Source organism: Vulpes vulpes, chromosome 1, assembly GCF_048418805.1.
Source record: "Vulpes vulpes isolate BD-2025 chromosome 1, VulVul3, whole genome shotgun sequence".
Taxonomy (NCBI): domain Eukaryota; kingdom Metazoa; phylum Chordata; class Mammalia; order Carnivora; family Canidae; genus Vulpes; species Vulpes vulpes.
In genome coordinates this window covers 95210180-95233104 of record NC_132780.1, presented here as the reverse complement: position 1 = coordinate 95233104, position 22925 = coordinate 95210180, and the positions used below count along the sequence as shown (strand labels likewise).

The window sequence follows — 22925 nt, the reverse complement described above, 5'->3', positions numbered from 1 at the left end:
AAATTGCCTGTCAAAAATTTAAATGCTGTGTTTTTTCGTAACCGTGAGAAATGAGGACCACTTTGTGAAAACAGGCATTTGTATTTCACTGTGTCAAATCACAGGCCCAGCTAGCCCAATATTCTGTCTCTAAAAGCATCAAAATTCATTACTACCATGTGGCATGTTTTCAAATTTGCAAATTTCAGTAACATAAATTTCTGGATGTCTAATCCAGGTTTGTAGCTATTTCTTGGACTTAGTTACATTACTAGCAAATGCTGCAGACTATAGTATTTTGGACTGTAGAACTCAGAAAATTACTAACCACAGCACAAAGTAATTATTAATTTCTTCTAGTTGTTTAAAACTGCCTCTTCCAAGATACAAGATACACTTGCCCTGAAAATGATAGATGATTGGTAGATATTCTGAGAGTGTGATTTAATTCTCATGTTTGGGAATTTGAAGAGAAAGAACTCAATCTAGATAGAAAATGGTTTAGTTAACCTGAGTCATACTATAGCTTAATTTCTTTGTTTCCAATTGTGCAAGTATTCTATCTCATTTTAAAAGCCTGACCTCATGAGGATGCCTCTCCAATCTCTTCGTCATTTTGGCTAGCATTTACTGGAAGTTTTCTGAGTCCACTTTGCCTTCTCTGATGTGTGTTGACAGATTCCTACAGGTGTGGAAACAGTTGGGATTCTGCGTAAGAATGGAGAATGTGTTCTGTGTTGCTGTCAATTGTATCCTCAGTATCTGGGATATCTTGACCCTTTGGGTCATGGTAGCATATTGAGCTGATTTCCTCAGATGATTGTCTAAGGTATCTACTAAATTCCTGACAGCAATTAATGATACTTGAAGATTTAAATAACAATCTCAAAAGTTAGATTATTGTTTTCTGTGTGTCTTGTCATACAGGTTTCTGATCAGCCTTTTCCTGTAGTTCATTGGGAACTCCTGCTGATGTATCTTTACTGGTCAGCCCAGCTTAGTGTTATTTCTATACTTGTTCATTTTTTGTATGTATTTCCTCTCCTCTTTCAACATTAAATGAATAAATGAGAGTAAAATAATACATGTGAAAGGTCCTTATGGGTTGGTACTCACAGAATAGCTTCTTATTTTATGTTTAAAATTGAATAAGACATCTTAAGCCCATTAGGGGAGAAAGATAGACTGTAGTTAAAGGGAAAAAGGGCCTCATCAGTGATATTTAATTCACATATACATGCATGTGTTTAGCTTTTGCTTTGTGTCTTCATATCCGTAGGTTTTGTTTTCGATCTTTTTGCTTGCTTTCCATTTCATGTTTTTCACATGTAATTTCTGTTCACAACTCTTTTTTTTTAAAAAAAGATTTATTTATTAATTTGTTTGAGAGACAGAGAGCATGCTTGTGGGTGGTGGGGCAGAGGGAGAGGGAGAGAAGCAGATTCCCCACTAGGTGGGGAGCCCAACACAGGCTTCATCTCAGGATCCTGAGATCGTGACCCAAGCAGAAATCAAGAGTGGGACACCTAACCCTTGAGCCACCCAGGTGCCCCTTTGTTCACAAGTTTCTATGTGGCCCACAATGCCTAGCATGCTCTGGCCCCTGCTGCTACTCTGGCTTTGGTTTCAGTCAAGCTTTCCCTAGTGACAGGGTCTGCTCTCACAGATGCCACTCTTCTTCCACAGAGGCTGGAATGCTCCTTCCTCATTTGTGCTACACTCCTCCTCCCGGCTTTGCTCATCAACTTTATTTCATCTCCTCCTTGTATGATCTCAGTTCTTCCCTGGAGAGCCCAGTGACCCAGATCCCCTGTCATATGGCTGCGTGGTCCTGTGTGCTTCTCCTTCAGAGGCACCTTGTTTGATTGTTTCATTCTCTATACTATAAGCTCCACAAGGTGAGGGGTCAGATGGACTTTTCTCTGGTCCCTGTTGTATCATTAGTATACAGTACAGTGCTCTGCACATACCAGGTCCTCAGTACATATCTGTTTAGTGAATAGTAACTTCCAAATACACAAATCTAGTGTGTAATCTCTCCTGGAACATCTCTTGTAACCACAACTCCAGAATACATTTTTATTAGGGATTTTGCTTTGCCATCTCAAACTCCTCTTGTAAAAAAATTAATATGGTTACACTCTCTCCCCCAGGATCTTTTCTTTCCAGTGATAATTCTCTCAGCTGTCTCTTGCCTCAGGACTCTAGAGTAATCTCTGACCTCTTTCTCTCTTTCCTTTCCCAAGTCCTTTTGGTCATCAAGTTGTATTTAATTTTCCTCGACTATGTTTGGAATCTCTTTATCTGGCCCTTCCCACTGCCACTGTGAAAGGTCAAGCTGTCTTCACCTTACCTCTGAATTAATACAGCAAATTTCCATGTGGCCCTCTTGGTTCCTGTGGGCCTTGCCATTTTCTGCCAGACTTTCTCAAGTGAGCTTTTCTAATGGCATTTCCCATATGGGGTTGCCCTGTTCATTGATCAGAAAGACAGCATTTAGTAGACATTTAGGGTGTATGCGGAAGCATGAACAAATAATCTTAAAAACAGAATTGTGTGCAGAAGGTAAAAATAAAGACCTACGGTTTTTACCTAGTTGCTGTCTGAAGCAGGAAGCCAGGGACTGTTTGAACCACCTGTTGCCTACTGCCCTGTTGGCCTTGATTCTGATCTGTTAGATATTCATTTAGTCCTATTTTACAGTCTTCCTTTATTTGCAAAGTAACATAAGAATACATGACTCTTCAATGGGTCTCAGAAAGTACATTCCAGACAAAAATATGCCAGTGACATATGTACTTTGATTTTCATTTTTCCCTTCTCCTGTCCTTGTTTTCCTGTATAGACCTTAGAATCAAATGAGATATTTGTGTACTGTGTGGCTTCCTGAAAGCATCCATTTTAGGGCAATACTTGCTTGGTATTTCTACAGATGAGCTCATTTCATTAGAGAGTGAGAGGAAAACACCCACAGAGTGCAGCTTGAACCCTGACCACTATGAAGCTGAAGTGTTCAAGAAGAGGTGCACAGAAGGTTTAGGGCTATGGCTGAATGTCAAAGAATAGATAAGACTTAAAGAAATGGGGAAAAGAGAGCCCCAGTGAGGTACAAGAAAGGACTAGAAATTGAAACTGATAGGGATTTTTTTATAGATGGTGAGTAGTCCCACTTGATTCCTGTGGGGAAATGGTTAATGAGATTGCAAAATAGGTAAATTAGCACTGAATGCTGCCAGTTTATATTCCTAGTGTTTTTTGTTAGGACTCATTGGTTTAGCTACCACTGTGAGGCAGTTTAAGCAGTAAAGAGGAGTTTGGGTTATTTATTTTTTGTCACTTTGTTCCGATGTTAAACAAGGATGTGATATTATAGGGAACCTGAGAAGAGAGGGTTTGCTGGACTTGTAAGATGTGCGAGCAGGGACTGACTGCCTTCCTGGTCATTTTTTGTTCACCCAGGTCCTGGCTGCTTAGCCACTTCCTGTCTTTTGTCTTGATGAGGATTGGCTGATTGGTCTTATTTCCTCTCAAGGTCTCACAGTAAGGGGAAAATGCCCATTGACTCTACTCCTGATATTATAATTTTTACCTCTGTAGGTAAAATCTCTAGATGAGAATCTCTCTCTTTTTCTTTATCTCAGCTCCAAATTTCCAGGGAAGGGAGTGGCATCAAAGGGACAGGTTCACAAAACAGAAACTTGGCTTTCAGGAGCCACCTCTGGGAGCATAGGAAGCAGTGATGAGAAGAGCTTCCAAGAAAAGACTGCTGAGCAGATAGATACCCAACAAGTGCTCTCTACTTTCTACCTCTGCCCAGGCCTGTTTTATGCAGCACCCTTTCCCCAAGTTCTTCATTTCATATAACCCAGCTTTTCATCTACTCTCCTTCCCTATAACTCAGTGGTTATGACTTTCACTCTTATGGAGGAGACTTGAAGCTTGATTTCACAGGTCAAACATCTATACACCGAAATCAGCAAAGAAGAGATTGCACGAGAGAGCTTGAGGCCTAGTGGCAGCTGTACTTCCAAAGGAGGAGGCACTCCACTCACTTCTTGCTGGAGACCCTTCTTGCAACGTTTGCTCCTCCTGTCCCTGACCCCAGACTGACCAGTTGCTGTTCAGTGGGCCCAGTCCTTTTCTGCTCTGAAATGCCATTGCAAATGTAAATGACTTTCTCCACTTCCTCCAGTTGTTACATGATTATCTGATGAATGCACTTCATACAGCAGTTTAAATTATTTCTCTCTCTCTGAAGATAATTTTGCCAAAATGAGTATATAGGTTTGGACTTATGGGAGTTTTTTCCTTTAAAAAAAATTGTCAAACGCATTCAAAGAAATACAGTCCGTGACCAATAACTTAGAGTTCAAATTTGAAATTTTGGCAGCCCATCTTTACAAGTATTGGGAAATTACGGATGCATTGCTAATTAGGTAATAACATTATTATATTGTACTTGTGGTGACAGAGCAGCCATGGCACAGGTGCCTGGAGGCAGGAAAGCCAGCTATGAGACTTACTTAAAAGGTCTGAAAGACACTGAGCAAATTGGAATTATTCTGAGGTGACATTATACACTATTTTTTTCATGATTTAATCACATTTTCCAAATTTTCTACGTCGTGTATTATTTACATTAAGAACCAATAAACACATTATAAAGCATGAATAATAGATTCAGCTTAAAATAGGCATGGTGGCAGCAGGAGGGATCTGCCTTTTTCCTGACAGCTTGCATTATTCTCAAAAGATGAGAGAACACTTGACTTCCCCCCATGTATTAGTGATGAATCCCTGAGAATGGCTGTGGTCCTGGTCAGCCACTCTTACAGTAAACTGAGTTCCTCTGAAGTCTTTATGGTTAATAATATGAAACAGTCTTTCTAGAGATTGTTAGCTGCTTTTAATTAATTTGGTCAGAGAAACAGATCACATAAAGAAGCATTTGTTTAGTGACTTTTATCCAGAGGACCTAAGGAACTAAGACAAGGTTCTTCTTTGCATCAGAGTAATCAGAATTATTATGGTTGGGGTCAGTGAGGGTCTCTGAGTTTATACCATGTTGGATGATGATCTGCTTAGGAGTTACTGAACTATACAAATCCTAATGGTTATTCTGGACTTGGGGTATCTTTAATGCAAAGTTTCTAGACTATTGAGTAGAAAATAGAAACTTTTGGAGGGCCCTCTGCATGTTGGGCCAACCTAAGGTGGGAAGAAACAAAATTTTACAGTTTTCTTTTTGGTAGTTCACTTAGAAGGACACTAATTCTTGCCCTTAAAGTGACTATTTATGAGCATCTTGTGTGTCAAGCACAAGTCTGGGTCCTTGAGATACTTCAGTGAACAACAGGAGCATACATGATGACTTATTTTAGAAGATAATAAATGCTAGGGAACAAAACAGTCTGCAGAGTATTGGGAAAGAGTAGGTTCTAATTTTAAGTTGGGTAATATTTAAATAAAGGCTTGAAGGAGCTGGTAGTAAACCAAGAGTAGGGCTGGGGAACTTCATTCTTGCGCGGATGAGCCACTGCTCAGCCCTTCAGGGGAAACCTGCCCTGCGTGTTCAGGCAACAGCGAGGAGGCTCAAAGGGAGTGAGCCCAGAATTTCAAATTTAAAGTAGCAAGATTCTAGAAAAAGCTGCTACTTCTGTTATTTACTATATTTTGGAAGTTTACTTAGAATTTTAATCCATTGGAAATAATTTTTTCCTGACCTGTGGGCAGTAATCTCTGACACGCTACTCATCCATCACTGTGGCAGGATGGGCTTGATTCCCTGCCACACCACACACGACCTCTACGACCAGGGCTCTGTCCTTATTACAGGACTTCAAGCTGCTTCACCATCAGGCCTCAAAAGCCTGAAGGCTTTTTTTTTTAAAGTAATACTCTTAACATTTTAGCTATATATATGGATGAGGGCTTAGATTTCAAAAATTTGATTCATAAAGACAAAAGATTCTGCCCATTATCTCACAGTTAATCATCACATCTCTGTTGTCTTAGCAACCTACACAGTGTTCTCATTTGCTTTTCAATAAGCCAATGGATGAATGGGTTCTTTGTTCATGTGTTTTATAAATTTCTATCACCTGATACTTGATGTCTTTCTTGGCATGTTACTGTACTAAAGAACTTCCTTTTTATTCTTAAGATTCATGTAACTAAAATTACACTTTACTTTTCCTAAAAATCTAAATTTCAAATGAGAAAATGTGCAACCTAAGAGTAATTGGACAAAATATATATGAGATTATATTGTAAAAATGATTTCATTTTAATTATAATTAATTTCCAAGACTCAGTGAACTTGGCAAACTGAGTTATCTGACAGACTTCACTTACACAGGCGTATTTGTGAACCATAGGGAAAGAAATAGACCCTACGACAAATCTAGGTGTCATGTAGTCGATTCTCCCAAACTCATAAGCTTGCGTTTCTCAAGTGCTATCTGAGAGCATATTTGCTCTTACATAATTCTAAAGTTTTCAAGTTCACAGCTAGTTAAGGTAGATGTGGGCATTGCTTACATGGCCGAGTGGGCAAATGTGGTGGGTTGCCTGAGTTCAAATCCCAAGTGTTTGACCTTGAGCAAACTGCTTTATTTCTCTGTGCCTCAGATTTTCTCATCTGTAAAGTGGGGACAATGCCATATTGTCCCATTAGGTATATTACCGCTATATTATTGACAAATGACAAACAATAAAAGGAGACAAAAACAAACATAAATGTAAGTATGCAAAATGCTGAGTCATGTTGTCTGTTTAGGTATTAATACTAGAAGCTTTGTATTCTTTAGTAATTCCAGAGGGCATTTGTATGCCTTAGTACTGTATAATCATTCTCACCTTGACTCTCTAAGGAAAATTTATGTTTAACATCATAACACATTGTGGAATTATTTCAGCAGAAAAGGTTCCATATTGAATGTGCCATTGCTTAAAATGATGCACTTCTCAGCCACCCAGATGATTTAACTAAACTCTAATGGCCATTTCTTGAAGGTTCTAGATAGCTGAAGTTTTTTTGAATATTTGGAGAAGTATTTCTTTTTCACATTAATAGGAACAAATCAATGTCCAGATTGTTAAGGGATTTTTTTTCAATCCAGTTCAAATACCTAGTGTGGTGCCTGGCACATAGTAGGAAAGGAGTAAATATTTATTATATAGATGAATGAATGAACAAACAGCTAAGTTATTACACTTCTTATATGAAAGTTATTTTTTTTAAAGATTTTATTTATTTATTCATGAGAGACACGTACACACATAGAAAGGCAGAGACACAGGCAGAGGGAAAAGCAGGCTCCATGCAGGGATCCCGATGTGGGACTTGATCTTGGGACTCTAGGATCACACCCTCAGCCGAAGGCAGATGCTCAACCACTGAGCCACCCAAGCATCCCTATATGAAAGGTTCTTTATGTCTGGACCTACATTATTCTCCTTATGGTATGTCACATGATAACTAAGGCGGCTCAAATATCATTTGTAAATAAGATCAAATCTGACAGGGACCTCTAAGCTTTCTGTAGCAAGTAGGGGTACTCTGTATGCTAGTGTGGCCCAAGTACAGTCCCAGTTTACATCCTCTGTTCCAGTATCCCCTCTGGAGCTGGTTAGAGATACTCTACTTCCAAGAAAATCCTAGTTTGCATGCTAAATTTTACAGTTACACTAACTAAATGCTCATCCCTTACCAGACTTCCTAGAGGAGAAATGTAACAATCACTCTCTCTTTTCCCATACCTCCCTCCTTTTCTGTTTTTCCTTTCTCTGTCTTCCCCTCTTTCTTAGTATGGTTTTTATTAGGGTCATTGCACTTTTGTCTTTAAAGCAACACAATATGTGAAAATACTTCTTGAAACAAAAAGAAATTGAGGAATAATCATTCTGTTTTTATAGGTTGACTTAAATAAGGAACTCCTTTATTGCATTCTGTCATGTGATCAATTGGTAGAAATACTAGGCCTCTCAAAAGTAATACTAACTTTTCAAGACTGCACACGGTCTTGCTACATGAGGTGATGTGATCCTTCATGATTTATCTCTCCTATGTGGCCCATTCTCTCATTTTCTATTATTCTTCTGTTGGAAGATCCAGAGTTCCAACTAATGGGGATGTTAGATATGATGCTAGTGCCTAGGAGAAAGATGATGAATGTGGTTTGGCAGAATGTCAAGGCGGCTGCACCATACCCCGCAGGCAGCAGCTGTCACAGTGAAGGCTGCTGGTTTTAGAAGGGAGCATGGTGTCTGACACTGAGTGGGAGACAAAACAGGCCACTGTAGCTCACACGCTGACTTGACATATTCTTAAACATAATGTTACATATGTGCTCCTGGGGTAGTAATTATCCTAGGTTTTCTTGTAAAGAGAAGTGCTAATAGTAACTATGGTGGAGAGGAAACATGAGGTGCGTGTGTACCATATGACTGGAAGTGTGGGTGACCCACCAGTGTTTCTTTCAAGGAAGATTTGGAAGAGTCCGTTTTTTGTTTTACAGAACTGCCCAACACACTGCGGGACTGTCTTAACCTGACTTCTTCCAAATCTAAGTAGCAGTCCCAGTTGAAGTGAGAACCCCAAACTCCCTGGCATGGTTTCAGACATTCCCCAAATACCCGGTGGATGCTTGATTATGGTCGCAGGAGGCTGCTGGATATGCTATAAGATTATATGTCTCGTGGACCAAGAGAAGTTTAAGAAAGACAAGGCTTAGAAAATGATGCTAGTGAAGCCAGCCTTCCCAGGGACCAGAATGAGTCACTCAACTTTGCTGGAAAAAGTGCTCTCCTCTGTAGCCTCTGACAGTTAACCCCAGAATGGCTCTTACAGACACCTGACATTGGAACAAGGGCATCCATGTGAGAGTAGAGACAGCAAAGCACAACCCATCAATACCTTAGAAAAACAACTCAAGGTCAGTATCTCAATAACATCACTTGAGTGTTTATGCTGCTTAGACAGAGTCAATAATCTCTACATCCAGATTTCAAGGAACATTCCTGACAATGGAGGGTGAGCAGTGTGAGGTGTCAGAATTATTTCCAAAATTCTTATATGTTCAGTGCCTTTTTACTCTTCCATTCATTTCCAATCTACCCATTGAACAAATTATTGATATTAAGGCATATGAATTTTTTTAAAATTGAATTTTACTTTATGGAGAAGTTTTTTTTCCTTCATACAATGGAAATTAGTGATCATTGAGGAATCTTAGAAATGATTTGCTTTTAAATTTCAATGTCTAGTTCTTGATTTGTCATTTGTCATTACTTTAAATAGTAATTGGAGTCTTTAGATTTATTTTGCTTATGTAGATAATATGGTCCCAAATTTCTCACCCTGCATACTTTTGTGTGTCCTTACCCCTATGGTCATGCATTTAGATCCATTTAATTAGAGCAGCTAGGTGGCTGTTAAATGAAATGAGGGAAAAAAGAGAGGATGGTGCAAAATGTAGGTCTTGTCTTCAGGTTAAGAATCAGATGAATAGAAAAGGAGTGCCTGTTTCCCATCTTTGTAATTCCAGGAGTGACCAAACTGGTTTTACAAACCTTGTGAATTGATTCTGTGTGTATGGTAAGGGTGAAGAGGTTGTTGAGATTAATTTATTTGGGGTATTTTGACTTTTTTACTTTCTAAATAGTTTTACTACTGTTCTTAAGGGAACAGAAATTTTATGCAATAGACTTTCATTAAATTGATTTTGATATCCAAATTGAAGCTGGATCAGTTGGTTGAACTCTTTCTGAGCAAGTGTTAGAACAGGTTACTGTTTCTTTATATATAGGGAATCTGATTTATTCAGCTGCTACTTTTTTTCTTCATGTACTTTTACCCAGTTGGCCTTTCTTTTGATATTGTCAGTAGTAAGAGTTAGAACTTCTCAGGCTGACATGTGTTTCTTATTTCAAAGTTCTGTCCTAAAACTGCTCCTTTTGCATGCATTCTTTAGAAGGTTTGTTCAAAAACTTTGGGAAGATTCTAAATCAGTAGAGTCCAGAATTTCACTAAAACTGAGGACATTTTGGGGGAATAAATTGTTCACACTGTAGAATGAGAAAGGTCAGTTTCCTGAAGAAGGTTTTGATATGGCTTCTTTGAAAAATAAGGAGGAAAAGAGCCAATTTGCAGTTTAAAATCATATTTTGTAAAATCTTGTCCCCAATTGCAATGGGTAAAATGCACACAAAGGTAAGAAACCTGCACAGGGTTCCTTTAGCTGATATGATTGTTATATGATACAGAAGGGTTGGATTCACAAAGCACATAGATGATAGTTAAGTAAGTATAAGATAGAACACAACCAACTACATGGTTATTTATCTTTTGGCTACAGTGTGCCTTCCAAAGTCTGTAGTCTTTTGCTTTTCTTTTTCGAGCAGTGCCAACTTTAGAGCAGTGCCATACCAGGTTATGCTAAATCCAGGTCAGTATCCAAGGAAATCTGTTCAGATTGCTAGTGGATTTTCTGGGCAAATTGATACATGCTCAATTCTTTACAGTGTCAGACCACACATATAATGTTATAATTTATTTTTTATGATTGTAATTTGGAACAAATATAAATTATTTCTAATGAAGCAGTAGGGACAGAAGGAAATTACTTTTGTTAAACTAGATTTCAGTATATTTTTCTCCCTCTTTCAAGTGGATGATAACTACGAGAAACTGATATTCAGTATTATTCATTATCTGGTTAGTTCACCACATCAAGATGTTGGTGTGTGGTGCAGAAAGGTGGCGGAGATTAGGGAGTTAAAAACAGGTTGATCTAAGCTGTTGAGAAAAAATGTCAAATGAGGCCACTTATGTTTTAAATCAAGAATATGTTTTCAGTGAAAATATTTTCTAATGATTCACAGGAGAATGTTGTCAACTTTGACTACATCTGCTGAAAATCAAAATATAAATAGTTATATAGCATAGAATTCTGGCAGGAGTCTATGCTGTGACATGAAACAAAGTTCCCATTAAATGGCAATACTTTTGTATTTTTCTGGCTTTAAAAGTAGTTTCCTGACTTTAAAAAATGTTAACAGAATTTTTTTCTCCTCCACATTACATGGATAAATTGGCAACATGCCTGTGTGATTTCCAGAGTAGGTTTCTTAAAATAATTTTGATGGGAAGATAATTGTTTTAACATCAGTATATAAAGCTCTACTATAATTTAAAGGAATTAAGTAAGAGAAAATAATAGGAGGTTTTGTATCATTACTGGGAAACGTGGAAGGAATAATTAAGCAGTTAGATCTAAAAATATGAACTAGTATTTCCAAATTTCATAATATTCATCAGGATTCCTTGCCTTATTCTGACATTGCTTGATTTTTAGGTTTTTGAAATTACACATCATAATAGCAGCATATTACCTACTCATTTCTAAGTTTTTTTGTGCTTCTGTATTCTCTAAAAGTTTTATATAAGTGGCTCCTGGGTGGCTCAGTTGGTTGAGCATTTGCCTTCAGCTCAGGCCATGATCCCAGGGTCCCAGGGCCCATCGGGCTCCCTGCTCAGCGGGAAGCCTGCTTTTCCCTCTCCCTCTGCCATTCCCCCAGCTTGTGCTTTCTGATCTCTCTTTCTGTCAAATAAAATCTTAAAAAAGAAAGTTTCATATAAAAATGAAACATATCTAATCTATATTATGTATAAAACAACATCATTACTAAAATGATGCAGATACTGGTTAGACAATTCCATGCAAGCGCCTTGCATAAACATTCTGTGTTAATATAAGGATTTTTATTTAGCAAAATCCATGAAAATACAGTCTGCACCCTGAACGTCATGTTGAAAGCTCTATCACAGTTAAGTCATGGATGATACTACAAAGTATTGTTTGTTACCCTACCTTCTAACAGTGCTATTTTGAAAATACCCTGGAGATGTTCTAAATTGCGATTTGGGTTCAAACCCACTTCAGATCACATCTGCCCATTGTATGTTAAATTATAGACTTTATCTTACTTAGTGGGCATACATTCTAATCACTTCTAACCTCTATGCAAGAATGCAGTGGTTCATATGGTCAGTTTTGGTTTTTGGATCACACTGAGAGGGTTATAACTGGAGTTCTCTTACTTTGTTCTAACACTCTCTTCTTAGAAAGTAATATCAAACAGTCGACAGACTCTAGACACAAAAAGATCTGAGTTCACATATAATTCCCTTACTTACTAACCTCTAAGTTTCATAGCCTTTTTACCCCAGAGAACTGGTGCCTTCCTCTTGTGTTGTCATTAAGCCTAAATTAGATGATAGTATGTTCAATGTTTGACACAGAGTAAACATTCCATGAGAGGTGGCTGTTATCTTCTCAGTGTACACAACTGGCCTTGGGGATGTGTGACTTGACCTGATTGCTGCAGTGTGGCAGCAGAATCCAGGACTCAGCCTTCCTAGGAATAAGCAGCTTGAACAGAGGGTCTTTTCCAGCATGCCTCACTCTATTATCAGAAACCTGAAGTTTTAGCAGATACGAAAATGATGCCAGGCAGCCACAGTGCCATGGTATGTGTGTGGGGTGGGAACGGCAAGGACTGAACTGCTTTTTCTGACCTTTGAGAAGTAATCACAGTGAAATAAGGGAAGGAGAGGGAAGATCTGGAGGTTCTTCCCTCCAGGGGAAGATCTTGGAGCCACCATGTTACGATCAACCATCTCTACTGGCTATGAGAAGATCTTCCTTTACCCACCTATTGCAAAATTTCTGCCAAAGACATGTTTTTTTTTTTTTTTTTTCAAAATTATCCATATAATTCTTGGGAGTGGGAGGAATATATTCTTGGGAGAGGGGATTTACATATGGGCATGTACACACACACACACACAGGAACATGCACACACGTATATCTTGTTTATACTATTGTGTATTTGTGTGTCTAACATGCACACCTTCCACAGATTGCATAATGATGCAGAAAGATATCTAATGACCGTTCTTAAAACTTCTCCAAAAATATCTTATTAGGGAAAAGTACTTTGGTATATCTGTTAAACTGTTGAGTGGCAGGCTCTTCTTATGTTGTCCTTATTAAATTAGTTACTCATTAGTTAGTAATACCTCTCTGAATATAGCACTTGCCTTTTTTATTCTTTGCAGATTTCTAAAAATGTACCATTCATAAAATAACACAGTATTATGAAAACATTCCAAAGTGGGAATCTACTTAAGTATCTGGAAACTTAAAGTGAAACTAGTTATCAACGCAAATGTCAAAATGTGTACTGAAATGGTTTAGTCCATTTTTCCCTTTGCAAATTCATTTTGATGAAGCATTTTGGTGGAAATTTTTAACCATAATTAGGAATCAGATGCTTGCCTCTTTGGTCTCATGATTCAGGGATCAGTGCAATATAAAGATGCCAGCAAGGCATGCCTGGTAGGAGATGTTGCTTCTTTTTAGTCCCTTATGTAAAAATGCTGAGCCATTGCTCAGTACAGTCTTTATATATTAGCTCAGTCAATAATAATTAGGATTATGTTAGAATTCAAAACCAGAATAATAGAATGAGTCCATTTGAAAGTATAACAAAATACCACGTTTATAGAGAAATAAGAGAGAGGGTAGCAAGTGACGGGGTCAATGGAATTAGGGAGAATGGGTTGTAGAACTGTTAATTATTTGATACCATTATTAATTGTGAAACTTCTACTACAAATAAATACCTTTTACTGTGTGCTTGAGGAATGGCATTGTGCAGTGGTGAAGCACCTGGGCCCTGGTGACAGACAGACAAAGACCATGGCCTCTGCTTCACCACCCCGGCCTTTCTCTTAACCTCCAGGTGGGTGTCTCTGTTTTGGCACTTCTGTCCTGGGGATCCTGACAGTGCCTGCCATCCCGAGTTGTCATGGGGCTTATATTCATGAAACGAAAGGACTTAGAACAGCACCAGGTGTATTTTTTTGTTTGTTTGTTTCTGTTGCTATTTTTTATGACTTTTATTTCTGTGCTTATGTGTTTGTGTAACAGGAAGCACTAATAGTATATAGGGTAAATAGCAAAAACAAATAAAAACGTGTTAGGTTAAATAATAATTGGTGTGGTTTTGGTGCACCTGAAAATAAACAGGATTCTGGGGCTCTGGAAATAGAAAAGGACAAAAAAGGGTCCTTTCAGACTCTTCATTTGTTTATACAGAAAAACAGAAATTAACCTGATAGGCAGTGAAAACTATGACATAGCTGACTGCCTTATTTTAGTGATATTTTCTACAGGCTTTAACTTTCAGGCTTTTAACTTTTTCAGATTTATAGTGAGGTTTGCCGAAAAAGATGACATTGTTGAGAAACATAAAGAACATTGTCTCTTTTCTAATCCTGATGTTATGTAGTGATGAGAAGAGAACAGTTAACATCCTTAGTTACTGAAGGAATGAATCTTTATTACATTAATTCATTCACATCCATTTAGCCAGTGACACATGAAGATCTATGTTTGTCCCAATCACTGTGCTTCTCCTGAAAAGACAGTCCATACTTTCAATGGGCTTCACAGTAATGGTTCTAAGTTCAATATTTTTCTTAAAACATTCACAACTGTGTTTTTTTTTACATTATAAATGTAATGCATTCTAGATCCTCTAGATATAAAGATACATGGAGTCATACTAAATAAAATAAGTCATCTCTATTTTCAGCTTCTACAGTCTTCTAGTGATAAGAAACAATTTTAGTTGCTGTCATGAATAGTATAGATTTTTCCAAGAATGAAATATTTGAGACTAATAATTAGCTAATATGAGCCTATGGATAATATAAAGCATTTTAATTTAGTTTTGGAAAGTACTTCTGGTTTACATGTGGCCCTGCTTTAATCAGATACCATGAAGTGGTTTGCTTATATCCAGCTTCTAGTCCCCTTGGCTCTTCATGTGAGGAGGAAGAAATGGGAAACCTTGATTCCTTGTTCACTTGATTCAACATCTACTATTACCTTCTATTTTAAAGCTCTCCTCTGACAGTACCTGCTCACTCATTTTTAGTTGCCTTTAGTTATACTATTATTTCTGTTTGAACATACTTCCTTGGTCCTTCTTGTGGATAACTCTTGCCTTGTGGAACCCAGTTCCAAAACATCATTTCTTAGTATCATAAATTCGAGGTGCCTTTCCTACCCATCTCTTTGTTCCCTAGGCTCACCACTGCCATGGCCTTATCATGCTGTGTTAAAATATTGTCTGACCCCCTGCCACCCTAGCTGGACTTTGGTTGGTAAGGGCTATATTTTCTATCTCTGTTCCAATGGATTCTTAGCCATCTGCTGGCATATGGAAGTGTGAGTGTCATGAAATATCTAGTAAATATGTGAATGAGTGAATGGATCACCATCATCTTGGCAATCTCTCCTGGAATAAAAATTACTTCGGACAATCTAAATGGTTATAACTGAATATAATGGTTATCTTGGTGGCAAAAAGCACCATTGATCTGAAAAAACTTATGGCTCTCTAGTAACTTATTTATTCTTGCATTTGTCACAGTTAGGTGACTAATTTGCTTAAGAATCATAAAAATCATGCTCAATATTTTTTATATTCTACCTATCCATAGATGGTAAATACTCTTCATTCATTAATTCAACACATATTGATTGAATGCAAAGAATGTGCCCGGCACTATTTTAGATGGAATTACAGCAGCAGGGTATAAAATAAGTGTAAGTTTCCCTTTTGGGGTTTACATTCTAGTAGAGGGAGGCAAACAATAAACAAGATTAATATATAATATAGTGTTTATTATGTGGTGGTTAAGTACTGTGGCAAAAAGCAGGAAAAGAAGAAAGGGAATGTATGGGGACAGAGAGTGATAATTTTGTATTGTATGGCAGGGAAGGCCTTGGAGCATTAGACAGAGGAAATGAGGAGGTCTGCCATACAGATATCTGGGAGAAGAGCTGCAGGCAGCTAGAACTGCATGTGCAGATGTCTACAGGTGAGAGAGCATGTTGTTGTGTTTTAGGAACATTGTGTCTGGCTGGAGAGCAGTGAGAATGGTAGGGATAGGTGATATGATGTGGGCTGGGATGGAGGAGGAAGGCACCTCACTTAAGGTCATGATAGGGGTCTTGCCTTTTGTTCTGAATGAACTGGAAAGGCATTGGAGGGCTGTGATATTAGGATTGAACAATTCAACTTTGTTTTTAATAGAATCACTTTGCTCTGTAGAGTAGTGCTATAACTATATGTGATGGAAATATTCTGTGACCAGTGCTGTCTGGTATAACAGCTACTAGCTACATATGGCTATCAAATACTTGAAATGTGGCTAGTGCAACTGAGTAAGTGAATTTGTAATTTCCATTAATTTATATTTAAACAGCTGCATGTAGCTAGTGTTTACTGTATCAAGCAATTTAGATCTAGAGGAAAGCCTAAAGGGAAACCTAATGTTGCTGTCTATGTTAAGTATTTATTAATATTTCATTAATATTTCCATTCATTAATTTAACAGGTGTTATTCAGCATTTAGTATGTGTCAGGCTCTGTCCTACATATTGTAAGGAATAAAAAATTATTAGATGTAGTTTTTGCCCTAAAGAGATTTACAAAATAATAGATATATGACATATACATGAGCAGTGACACAAAAAAGAGTATCATAAAGACTGACTACTAGTTGGTCAGAGAAGGAGAGTGAGCAAAGTCAGGGCTTCCTGGAAGGCACGACTTCTAGGCTTGGGAATACCTGAGAAATGTTCCATGCAAACAGAGCCTCCTGTGCAGTGGCATGCATACAAGCATGCCTCTCCATAACTTGTACTCTAGTATCTGTGAAAGCAAGGAAGATAAGATTGGGAAGGAACCTTTGGGTCAGCTTTGGAAAGCCTTTGAAACACTGTATATTTGGTGAATTCTCTTCATTAAAAATGTCCTAAGATGTCAGGATGTTCAGTGCCTTGGTGTTCAACACCCTCTGTTGTCCTCAGCTAAATGCCCATGTGTATTGGTTAGATTGCATCACCAGTACACATCAGATTGCATAGCCTACATGCATCTTCAAATTGGAAGCTAAACCAGTTATGTTTTAACAAAGTATATAATTTCTAGGTGTACACAACTATGATTTTTTAATTATAGAGAGTTTCTGGTCAAAATTAAAATAAAATATGTGAAATTTGTTTATTTCACTTCTATTATAATTATCAGAACAGTATAAGTTAGGAAGAAATGCAGAAAATTTTTAATAAGCTTCTTTATAATGACGGAGAAAAGCTGACTAGAGGAATAACATATCTAGGGCATTGATTTTTCCAGAAGTTTGAAGGTAAATCACTTATTTGACTTTTAACTCGTATGATCTGTATTTCTCATTAGTAGATTTTTGCATACAGTCTTATGTTGGTATAATATTTATATCTATCTACCTATCTACCTATAAAATACTATAGCCTCAAATTTAGAAAGAAAGGGAAAAAAAAACTTTGCTGTCACTTTCTTTTGTTAGAGAAAGGGTTAATTAAAACTTTTTTATTTTAAAGATTTTTATTTATTTATTCACAAGAAACAGAGAGAGAAAGAGAGAGAGAGAGTCAGAGACACAGGCAGAGGGAGAAGTGGGCTTCCCACAGGGAGCCTGATGCAGGACTCGGGACTCAGGACTCGATCTTGGATTCTGGGATCAGACACTGAGCCAAAGGCAGACGCTCAACCGCTGAGCCACCCAGGCATCCCTGATTAATTACAACTCTTAACTGCTAATTGTTCATGTAATTATTCCGTGTTAGCAACCACAGGTTATCACATGGTTTTATCAACCTACACTGTTAAATAACATCTAGGCATTTTTTAATTGCAGGAAAGGTATTCATCTCAGGAGCTTTATTTAGATCATGCTGGGTTATCTGGTCTTGTTGGTTATTTGTCAGTGTTTCTTAGACTAGGAGAAGATTGGACTAGATTGGACTACCTCATGGAGGTAGGAAAAGACAGATTCCTGAAGCTCAGACCCTCCCACATCACCAGGACTTTTGTTCTTCTCACTCCCTTCCTGCTCTGTAAGCCTGATTTTCCCCCCAGTGGCATCACATTACAGGGAGCTTAACAGAAGCAGTTCACAGGGTGCCAGCTCCCCTGACTCTTGAGTAATCCCAAGACCCCTTATGCCATGGATAAAATTCAATAATAAATCTTCTCAGCTCCAGTGATTTTAGTCTCCTGAATTCAATTAAGTTGAGCCTAGTAGGAATTTGTAAATCAAATAGTGAACTCTATGTAGATTCAAATTCAATTTAGGTCTTCTATGTTTGTTACTGATTTTCTGGAGAAAAAGAAAAAACACTGCTGCTGTTTTCCATTTTTCAGCTTCCTTGTAAAGGTATTTTTTATTGAAACCAAACTCATATTTCTTAAATTCCTAGACCACTATCTATCATGCAATTCAAATCTATTTTCCAAATGGTAGAGTGCCAGAAAATTAAAAGCTCTTGTTTTGGTTGCCTGATTTTCTCTAGGATTCTTGGAGTATTTGAAAGAGGGGGAAGAAAAACTGACCTATATTAAGAGCTAACCTGGAAAGGGGATTAGGACAAGCTTTAACTAATTTAATAATGCAGACAAAAAAAATAATGCAAACAGTCCCAGAACTATAGTGCATACCTTTAGAGGGTTTCTTCTAGTGTTGGTGCTGCTGTTTGGACTTTGCTAAGGAGTATTTGTTACATACTAAAGATTCAGTGGTTCTTAATAAGCATGTCATGTGTTTGGACCCTTTGGTGAGCAGACCACCTCTCTTCTGTCTTTTCTTGGTGAATGCCCACCTCAAGGTCTGGGTGACAAACTAAGCAAGATGTTTCTCCTCCAAGGGAGGACAGCATCTGGCTCCTTGGCAGATCCCATGTGCACTTTTGTTAATGGGCTCAAATTTGCCAGGAAGTCTTTTATGTGGTTATATTACAGATGGACTGTCTGTATAGTCTTGTCTTCCTGAATGATTTGTGTAGAGATGTAAAAAAAAAAAAAATCTTTGATTTCTAGAATCTAGATTGAGTGAATCTCGGAAGAAGAAAAATTTTTGAAAAGTTGTCCTTAGAAGAACAATCAAGTTTCAAGTTTAATGGTAGAAAATATAAATTCTGGAGCCAGATTGACTTAATGTGAAACCTGGATTTATCACTTGCTAGCTGTGAGGCCTTAGATAACTTACTTTACTTCTTAGTGGCTCAGTTTCCCCATCCAAGCATGAGGGGATCACAGCAGAGTCTACTTCATATGATTCTGTGAAGATTAAAAGAGTTTATTTTCCAAAGGTGCTAGGGATAGTGCCTGGTATATACCTGGCATTCAGGGAATGTTAGTCATGACGTGAGCTGTCTACCCCTGGTATTCTTAAGGCTGGAGTATGTTCTTGGTTGTATGGATTAAATTCAGCTTTAACTGTCAAGTGGTTTAATGCTATTTTTTATTTTTGATGGGGCTCAGGGAGATGTGTGGTCGTTTCTACTGGAGAGTAGCTTCAGTTCCTTTTTAAGTAGTGAAAAAAGAGTTCACCTTCCACTAACTAGACTTTGATCTTACAAAACCCCTCTTCCAATCTGGATTTTATTATGAGTGAAAACGAAGTTGGTGAGTTTGTCTGTGGTCCTTACATAAGTCCTGGGTCTGTAGCTGCCATGTTATATGGAAAAGGCATGGGTCCTGATGGGCAAAGAAGACATTTGAGGTTGGATTGGCAATATAATTTGGAAACATCTACTGCTCCCAACCAAAATTAAAGTGTTAAAATTTATATTATTTTTTCCAGGGTCATCTTAATGATAGAGGGCTATTATTAAGCTTTTGAAACACTTGAACCAATACATATCTACTGAAAGTTGAACATAGCAGATTCACTGACATTTGTAATACCAGACCATGACTTTAGTGTCCTTTATGCTATCAATGTCTGTTTATTAAATATATTTCATTAGTTTAGTGAGATGATAGTGGTATGTACCAGAACTTGTCTAAGTGAACAGAAAAATTAACATCCTAGAAAGCCTCCTGTTGAATGTGATATGAGTAAAATGCTCATGCAAAAGATACTTCTAAAAGATAAGATTGTGTTATTGGTGTTTTCTTAAATATAAATTACATGCTGCTTTTTCTCCAAGTTTGATTTAAACTTCAGAGTGAACATCAATGTGTGAAGACTCAGCTAGTGAATACACATTTTGAGAAAGTATTATTTAAATTGATGTGTAAATCCAGCTTAATTAAGGCAATTGAGTAATTAATATTTGGGTCACAAATTTTCAAAAACTGACCACCTACCATAAAAATTAGCAATTTCTCCCAAAGGTAGAAATTACAGTTTGACTGTGAAAGAACTCCTTCTAGATTAAAAAAAAAAAAATCCTCTGTATTTTTTTGTCGAACTAAGTCCGTAATTCCTCTATCAATCATGAGCCTTCCTTTTCCCCTTGAAGGCTCCCTACTCTCTTAAGCAGCCTGAAGTCCCTCCTGTTGACCTGGCTTTCCTCCCGTCCTGTAGGCTCCCTGCAGCCCACTTCAAACAGGGCTCAGGTTCCCCAGTGGGCCAGTTAAATGATTACCCCCAGGTGTTGATTCACCCTTGGCATTGTTGGATTTTACCTCCTGCAACCTTGAGTCTTGGGGGAAGGGAAGGGGAGTTAGAAGATCAAAGTAGCGGTGCTCTAGTTGGAGCCTAAGAGCTGGGGTTGAAGCCCTCAGCCTGCCTTCTGCCCCTCCCTGCCCTGCCCCCAACACGCCTGGGTCTTCTGCCCTCTGGAGCCTAATCACAAGATAGAATGTGATATGTGACTGAACCATAAACTGTGCAGAGTATTTTTACTTTTGAATACCAGAAGCAAAAAGTTCAGTGCTACATGCTATTTATCTAATTGTATAGTACAATTATAGAAATAAAAGATAACAGATGAGAACTTGATGGTTGATTCATTGTATTTGGAGAACAGAGACTGTTCGCTGCAACGTGCCATGGGGAAAATAAAGGTGAGTAAAAAACTACCGTGCTCTCAGGCAGCTCAGAGTCGAACAGTTAAGACAATTCTTTTGGAGCAGAACACAGTTGTTACTTGTGTTGTTATAAAAATATGAAACTTTATGAGAGGAGCAAATAAAAATGCAACACAGACATGACTTTTTATCTATAGTCAAAATATTGCTTATTTTTAAAAGAAAATCTAGGAAATATAGAATCCATGAAAATAAAACAAAAATTCTATCAGAGAACTACAGATCAGTATGTATTTTGATGGGTATTTGTAATACTGTATATTCACTTTATTCTTTCTTTTTAAAAAACTTTATATTATGAACATTTTACTATATGATTGAAAGTTACTTGCATAATTATCACATCACAGGATATGACAGTTTGTGTAATCATTTTCCCCATTTTGGGACACTTCTGTTCCTTTCAGTGTTTCCCCTCTTATAAATAATTCATTGAATATATTTATGCATAAGTCTTCCCATATTTCTGATTTTCTTAAAATAAACTTCTAGAAATGGAATTCTAGGTCAAAGGTCATGCATATTTTAAAGCTCTTGAAACATTTTGCCAGATAGTTTTCTATCAAGCGTATGCTATTTTAAAGTCAAACCACTAGCGCATAGGAGCTCTTGTCTCGTGCTTGCCAGCACAGCACAGGAAGTACTGTGTTTTCTTAAAAACTATAACTTTTGCTCTTTTGATAAGTAAAAATGGTACTTTTTCAGTTGGGCAATTTTAAAATTTAGTTTTTGAGGTACAATATACACACAGAAGCGTGTCCATATTATAAATGTATATACCACGTAATCAGCATCCAGGGAAGACAAGCAATGTAACCATCTTCCAGCAGACCCACTGTGATCCCTCTGCAGCCATAATCCATTTTTTTTTACTTGTAATGTCATAGTTTAATGTTATCTGGTTTTACTATGTGTTAGTGGAATTATATTTTTTTTGTGTCTGGCTTCTTTGGCTTAACTTCTTTATGAAAAGTCATGTGTGGTTGTACATTGTAGTCTCCATTGATTCTGTCAGTCTGCATCCATTCTGTTAAGTGACCCTAATGTTTTGTGAGACTTCATTAAGGCACGTTGTCTTTTGACCCAACCTGTCATCTCTGAATGATCTTCACTACCTATCTGGCTCTGGTGTAGGGCCCATGGCTCACCTTTTCAACTAATAGCTTGCCTGTAGTCTTAATTTTCTTTTTTTTTAATTTATTTATATTTTTTATTTAATTTTATTAAAAAACATTTTTAGTCTTAATTTTCTATCCCTTTTTCTCTTTATCACACCTGTTAGCAAAAATCAAGACTGCCTACTACTCTCTCTGCTCATGCACTCAAGGCTTCTGAGTGTTTTCAGACTTAGTTTAATTATTAGCTAGACTGCAGACTAACCAAGAAATCTAAAAGTGCCCAAATTAAAAAAGATAGATGTTTTCCTTTCACATAACCCTGCAGAGGTCAGTGGTGACCCAGGGCTGGTGCTGGTTCTGCTTTCCTCTGCACTTGGCTGGCACTAGGGGCTGTACAGCAGTCGCTCTATTTCTCACCATCTTTCCACAGCTTGAAGGGTTACGAATAAGGAGGACAAACCCAACTGGAAATACACACGTTTCTTAAACTCACTCTTATTAGAGAGAATGCATTCTGTGTACAGGTCTACATGTAAGAAGGTTGTGAAATGCAGGATTGTGGCTGGGTGGCCATGAGCACAATTAAACTCCTTTTTTCTTATGAAAAAAGGAATCCCCAAATACTGGAGCAACTAGAAGTATGCCAGAAAACTTCACCAATTCATTCTTCGTTTTCAGCGAGGCCCTCCATCCTGCCTAGGAATATTCTTAGTTTCACAAATAACTCTCTTTCTCATTTCTGGTAGTATTTATTTGAAACTTGCCTCAGTCTCCTTAAGTTTACTCCATTTCATCTTTGCTTCATATTCCCACATTTGAAGTTTGCC

General features: G+C 37.7%; 1 protein-coding gene across 22 annotated transcripts in view; it reads left to right on the top strand.

Annotated features, from left to right (window-relative positions):
* The window catches only part of EYA4 (EYA transcriptional coactivator and phosphatase 4), a 304029-nt gene that overhangs the window by 177359 nt on the left and 103745 nt on the right, over window positions 1–22925 (top strand). Inside the window, exon 1 of one of the 22 annotated variants that reach the window (XM_072720758.1) lies at window positions 15835–15938. The exons of 20 other annotated variants lie outside the window; for them this stretch is intronic. The gene's annotated coding sequence lies outside the window, so the exon portion shown is untranslated. Of the gene's footprint in view, window positions 1–15834; window positions 15939–22925 lie in introns of those variants that run through there. One more of the 22 variants, XM_072720745.1, reaches the window with a different exon arrangement.